Source organism: Euprymna scolopes, chromosome 32, assembly GCF_053919585.1.
Source record: "Euprymna scolopes isolate OS-2025 chromosome 32, ASM5391958v1, whole genome shotgun sequence".
Lineage (NCBI taxonomy): Eukaryota > Metazoa > Mollusca > Cephalopoda > Sepiida > Sepiolidae > Euprymna > Euprymna scolopes.
In genome coordinates this window covers 14,807,478-14,815,000 of record NC_136513.1, presented here as the reverse complement: position 1 = coordinate 14,815,000, position 7,523 = coordinate 14,807,478, and the positions used below count along the sequence as shown (strand labels likewise).

The 7,523-nt window shown below is 30.5% G+C and overlaps 1 pseudogene; it reads right to left on the bottom strand.

Annotated features, from left to right (window-relative positions):
* Positions 1 to 6,625: 6,625 nt before the first annotated feature.
* LOC145256683 (U2 spliceosomal RNA) lies at positions 6,626 to 6,782 on the bottom strand (annotated as a pseudogene).
* Positions 6,783 to 7,523: the final 741 nt, after the last annotated feature.

Sequence of the window (7,523 nt, the reverse complement as noted above, 5' to 3'; positions counted from 1 at the left end):
AAAACAAACTAAATCATAACCGCGTCTTATTATTTTAAAAGAAACGGTTTTTAATTATCTCTCAAGATGAAGATATTTCCTATATATGGATATATTAGATAATCTGTTTAAATATTAAAATGTACATTTTTCCTATTTTTCTAGGGGAACCTTTAAAAATTACAATTATATGACACTAACCCAAAACCCATTGAACATACGAAAACTGCTGTTTAAATGTAACTCTTACGCAAAAATTATCGGAAATTTGAAGCAAAAACAATTTCTTTGAAAAAAAATATTTTTCTGATTTTTTTTTTCATTTTTTTTCTTAACATCGTTGTGGGCGGGGTGTTAATTCGATGATTATAAACAATTGTATTATTTAGTAGAAACATAAGAACACTTTGAACATTATAACAAAAAAAACAGGCATTGATTACTTTAACTTTGACATGAATTGTATCCACCCCCCCTTTCTTTATTTCTTTTTACTACTTTTCTATTTACAAACTCAACACAATCTTGCATATTAAGACAGGTATTACCATTTAGTTTCGCATTTCCTGCCAATAATTTTATTATAGGTATGTTAAGATGTTTTCTATTTACATCTTTTTATTACTGACAGCTTGCTTAACTTATTCATATATTTAAGAAATGTTATTTATAATTTTAACTTATCCGGTATTTAATACTTTTTTTTACATTTTGAACTGTTTTTTAAATGACGTTTTTTAATTAAAGAATTATCATAAAATTTCAAGCAATAACAACTTCTTGAAAAAAATGCTTTCTTTTTTTCATTTTTGTCCTATTAACTGAAAATTAGTTTTAAGAAAATAATTTTCATCTGCTTAGTATTTGTCAAAAATTAAAAACAAATATTTGTGTACAGTAAATAATCTGTTATCGGTCATGACCAGCCAATATTCTGTGAGGCATTTATTAATAGTTTTCTTGTGGGTTAGTGTAAATACGATAATTGTTAAAAACTGTATTATTTAGTAGAAGCAGAACTAGACTTTGAACGTTATAACAAAAACAGGCATGGATTACTTTAGATGTGACAGGAATTGTAGTCAACCTCTCCAAATAAAATTACTTTTCCCTATCTATATTTCTTTTTAGTATTTTTCTATTCATAGACTCACCATATTGTATATTAAGCAAGGTATTACAAGTTTTTAGAAAAAATACTGAACATATTTTTATATAATTATGTTACAATATGTTCTATTTATATACTTCTATTACTGACTGCTTGCTTACATTATTTATAGATTTAAAAAATATGATTTTTCATTTTAAATTTTAACAAAGGATTGATTGAAATAATTTCGTCAGTCTATTTTGCATTACAGCGGTTAATTTAAAGAACATTTTATCAATTATGCCAAAATACGAGAAAGGCATTTATAAGTGCGTCGAGGCTTCAACTAATGCAAAGAATGTGCATAGCGCAAAATCAACAATGACTGTGCCTTACGACACAGCAGAAAGGTCAGTGGAGTCTAGGGCCATATTTGGTGACAATGGTCGTTTGGATCATTTGGTTGGGAATTGATCTTCCTTCGTTGCAGATTCGGATGCAATTGGTGATAATTCAAATTTTCCTGGGCCTTTGACAAGTAGTTTCTTAATCGCAGTATTAGACGTTGCACTACACATCGATCTCTTCTTTTACTCAAATGAAAAGAATAAAATCCACTTTGTTTCTCAAGCTTCACTGGGCGAAGACCCAAGAGAACGTTATTTGGAAAGACACGCTTCAAATTCGGTTGAAGAGCAAAGGTTGAATCGGCTTAAAAGAAAGGCATTAGGCCGACCTGCTGCACGCCTTTCGAAAACAAAGAGCAACGAGATGGACGTTTAAGGAGAAATGATTCAGGCATGTCCACTACACGCGCTTCAGAAAATGTAGAGCAACGAGACAGACGGATGAAGTGCCAGATACAATATAGAGTCAATAGGATATTCAAGAATAAAAACTCACGACCGTCTTAAAAACATTCAACTATATTCCCTCTTCTAATTATGCTAAACTCCCTGGCATAATAATAGACTCAATCTATAAGAAATCCTTTCATTGTATCGCGAAAAGATGACCAAGTGAGCCAGCGGTAATATGCTGTCAAATGGCAAGGTGAAGCTCCCACTTCTGGAAGCAACTCCTCAACTGCTACTAGGGTTGCTGACAGGTGTAAATCCTGAATCAAGAACCTTCATGAAAGAAATAAACACTACAATTGCGCATTTCAGATGACGAATTTTGGATCAAATTACCAATATGAAAGGGGGTATGTTAACATTCACAGTACAGTGAAAGGTCGACCGTCTGATTGGATCTCTTCATCCGATTAAAAATGAAAAAAACTGGTGTCAAAGTTAAAAATATTTCATTTTTAACTTTTTTACCAAATTTCTATGCCTATTTAAAGTGTAAAGCCACGAAATTTAAGATACATGGTAATCAGTTTACGGAACCAATTTTTTATTGGCTTTGACCCCAAAAAATAATAGCTAAAATGTCGAGATCATCACCCGAGCAACGCCGGGTCGATATGATTGTACAACATAAAAAGTGAACAATCGTAAAGCCGTATTTCAATAAGTTTTCCAAGGTTATCGATAAGAGTCATACTATATTGACTGTTATAAGATACTAGTTTAGAACAAACCAATCAGATCACCTCATTACAATTGACTAATCGGAACAACTATTAGAATTAATGGTATTGCATTAATACCCCGAAGAATAGAATCGAATTTTAGATTAAAGGTATTTCAGTATACTAAACAATAGATGCTTGACGAATGCTGGTTTTAGAAAATGCCTTAGAGTAATCACACGGCTACAGAGCGTAATTAAACGTAGGTGCGTGGCAAAGGTGAAATATCATTGATTTAATTGTTTCTACTGATAATGTATCTCCAAAAGTTACTAATACTTGTATCATCTACGAGTAAATTATGTATAATTATATAAGGTAATTATCTTCGAACGTGCATGTTTATGTTTGGTGTAAGAAATGATACCAACATATTTTTTAAAGAACAATTATTTTAGCAATTACATTTAAAACAGCTTTTATACAAGAGAAAAAACAACCGACGAAAGCAAAGTTGTATATTAAACCCAGTAATTATATATATATATATATATATATATATATATATATATATATATATATATATATATATATAGCTTGTTTGCTTGGGCCTTGAAACCCTCCATCCGTTTTCTGACTTCAATTATCAAGAAAAAACTCTGTTTTCATATTTCTTGCAGTCATTCTTATATTAAAAGTAACTGCTGGTATTCAAAGCATAAAAAGGGCAACAGTATTGTGTGTTTAATATTATTATAGTGGGGGATCCTAATAAATTATTGTAAGTAAACCCTGTTGAGTTTTAAAAATGTTTTATGTATAAATATGCAATATATAGCTATAATATTATTTAATAGCGGGACCTGTGGCAATTCCAAAGCAGCATTTTTCATGTGCAATATATTGAGCTGGGCATGCTGTGAGCGATCTATTAAGCATGAATGAAGGCACAATCGTATTCTATTTTTTTTATTAAAACTGTACTGCTCCCTTACTAAAATAATAACTTTGATACATTTCATGGGCTGATTATTTCATTACAAACACACCGGTCAATTAACCCACATTTTATCATTTTTCATAATTATTGAATATGTGACTGTGTGCAACAATAGTTTTGCATAATTTCAACCCACATTATCGCATCTCCCTTTAATAAAATAGTAAATTTGATATATTGTATCGACTGATTATTTTATAAAAAAACACAACTATTAATTAACTCACAGTTCATTTTTTATTTTAAATAATTCTTGGATATAGTACAAATATTGACAATAATTTTTCATTAGTTAAACTCACCATATCGCACACCTTACTAAAATAATAACTTTGATATATTTTCTAGGCTGATTATTTCATTACACACATATATCAATCAACACACATTTCATCATTTTTCATAATTCTTGGATATGTTACTAATTTCGACAATATTTTTATAATTTAAACCAACGTTGTCACCGAATCTTATTAAAAGAATAACTTTGATACACTTGCTGGGCTGATTATTTCATTACACACACACTAATCAATTAACCTCCATTTCATCATTTTTCATAATGCTTGGGTATGTTACTAATTTCGACAATAAATTTTCATAATTTATACCCACATTATCACGTTTACTTGATAAAATAATAACTTTGAAATATTGTCTGCGCTTATTCTTTTATTACAAACACATTAATGCATGAAATCACATTTAATCATTTTTTTATAATTCTTGGATATGTTACTTATTTCGACAATCATTTTTCATAATTTTAACCCACATTTTCGCCGTTCCCTCTTTACTAGATAATAACTTTGATATATTGTATAGGCTGATTATTTCCTTGCAGACACACCAATCAATTAACTAATATTTCATCATTTTTACGTAATTCTTGGTTATGTTAATAATTTCGACAATAATGTTTCATAATTTAAGCCCTCCTTATCTTCTTCCCCTTTATTTATATAATAAATTTGAGATATTCTCTAGGCTGATTAATTTATTATAGACACACCAATCATTTAAATCACATTTCGTAATTTTTCGTAATTATTGGATATCCTCGTCGCCCTCTCTTACTAAAAAATACGTTGATATATTTTCTGGGCTGATTATTTCATAAAAAAACATAGTTATCAATTAACTCACACTTCATCATTTTTCTTAATTCTTTCATATGTTACACATTTCGACAATTATGTTTTATATTCTAACTCACATTATCAATCACCCACTATAAACATAATGACTTTGATATATTATCTGAGATGATTATTTCATTTCACTCGCACCAAACAATTAACTCACATTTCGTCATCTTTCATAATTCTTGGATATGTTACTTATGTCGACAATCATTTTTCATCATTTTAACCCACATCATAGCCCCATTTACTAAAATAATGACTTTTATATATTGTTTGGCTTGATTATTTCATTGCAAACACACTAATGAATTAAATAACATATTATCATTTTTCATAATTCTTGGATATGTTACTAATTTTGACAATTATTTTTCATAATTTAAACCACCCTAATCGCCCTTCTTATGATTAGTTTATTATAAACACACACTTGATTAACTCACATTTAGTCTTTGTTCATAATTCCGGATATGTTACTAATTTCGACAATATTTTTTATAATGAAAAACAACATTAGTCCTCTCCCTCCTACTTATATAACATATTTAATATATTGTCTTGGCTTATTATATCATTATAAACACACCAATCAAGTAACTCACATTTAATCATTTTTCATAATTCTTGGATATGTTACTAATTTTGGCAGTAATTTCCATAACTTTACCCCACTATGTCGCTCCCCCCCTACTTAAAAAATAACTTCAATATATTGCCTGGGCGGATTGTTCCATTCCAAACAAATAAATAAATTCTGGGTAATCACATAGTATATATGTTTCACCTACCTTATCCAATCCCGGGTGACAGCATATTCTGCTAATATATATCGTTCACCTATTTCATTCGATCCCGGGCGACGCTGGGTATTTTGCTACTATATGTTTTCCACCTATCTCATTCAATACTGGGCGACGCTTTCCGATTGTAGATATTTGCACATCTCATTCAATCCCTGGACTGATTTCATGTCCTCCACCCCATTGTTGAAAAAAAAAACATGAAAAAATTTAATATCTAAATAGTAAACTCTTTCAGTCATTTCGGGGAGCGACTTTATATCCCAAAACCACTGCTTAAAATATACATAAAATAATGTAATGTCTAAATAGTAAACTGTTTCAGTCGTTTCTGGAACTGACTTATAATCCCCACCCCACTGTTGAAAATATACATGAAATAAAGAAACGTATAAATCGTAAACTTTTTAAGCCATTTCTGGGACCGACTTCTTATCTCCCATCCTACTGTTCAATATATACATTAAATAAAGTAATGCCGAATACGTAAATGGTTGCAGCCTTTTCCGGAACCGACTTCATATTTCCCACCCCAATGTTAAAAATATACGTTAAATAAAGCAATGGGTAATGCGTAAACGGGTTCACCCATTTTCGGGACTGATTTTATATCCTCCACCCACTGTTAAAAATATACATGAAATAAAGTAGAGTTTAAATCGTAAACCGTTTGAGTAATTTCCGTGACTGACTTCATATCCCGTAACCGACCGCTTAAAATATGCTTGAAATAAAGTAATTTTTCAATCATAAATTATTTCAGCAGCTTTTTGAAAGTACTAAATAAAAAAAAATTAACACGGTTAGGGTTAGTTAACCGTTGCTTCAACATGAATGTATGAGTGCATTATCAGTTTCAGCATTCCAGTGACTTGAATCCCCCCATTTTTTTGTCTTAGTTGATGGAGGAGTAATCCTTCATTACTGATACAATTCTTATTTTTATTATTGACCAGAGGTTTTAAAATTAATCAGGAGTAACACTTCCAGTGCATTTTGTAATTAAATAAGAAATAGCATTTTCCAGTTACTTTTTTAATATTAAAACTTTGTTACATTTAACATAGTACCTATTCACAATGCCTCCCCACGGGGTAGATTTAGACACCAGTGTCGTTTTTTTAACGTGGAGAAAAAACTGTCTCAGTCGTAAAGGATTTCTTTTCAACTGAAAGAGAAGAAATTAAAATGTAGCACCTGAAGAAAGATACTACACTTTGATCTTAGCCAAAAGGCCAGAAGTACAAAACATTTTTATTAGGCTTGCCTCAACAGCGACACCAATTTTTTTTTTTATTATTTTCAAGGTTTATTTGGAGTATTTCCCTTTTTGGAATATTCCATTTTTATTTTTTAGGAATGCACAGCATGATAACGGACGGAGCGATAAGCGTAATAATATAATGATAACGATATTTACTACGTTTAGTAGTGCTCGTCTAGACTCTCACGATTTGTTTTTTTTTTTTTTCAGGCCTTAGTTAAAAATATATCTTCTCTTCAGGAGGTGAAGATAGAAACTTGGTTTTAGTAGGGCTTTTAGAAGACCCTCCTTAATTTACTTAGTGCTTGCAGTAGTTCTCGGGAGGCTTCCTGGTTTTTTTCACTTATCACTAACAAACGCTTTCTCTAGACAATAAAGGAACATATTATTTCCAAATCAGATTTCATATAGAACATTTTTCATCGTATCCTTTAAGGACCAACGAGTAAACTGGTACTATTTAAAAAAAAATAGCGTGAAATAAAAAAAAAACTTTTAAAATGTGAACATTAAAAAAAATAATGACGCGGGGGAAGACCGAACATTTCCTAAAGTGACAATTCGCAAAAAATAAGAAAAATAAAATAATAATGGCGGAGGTAAGTGGTGAAAATCAACGTTAAATCGGGGCTAATAATCGGTTTGGAAAATAAGGGGTTTATTTAATTGAACGTAATATGAATAACTGAACCACCATTCCAAATGTGTAAGTAATAATATTTT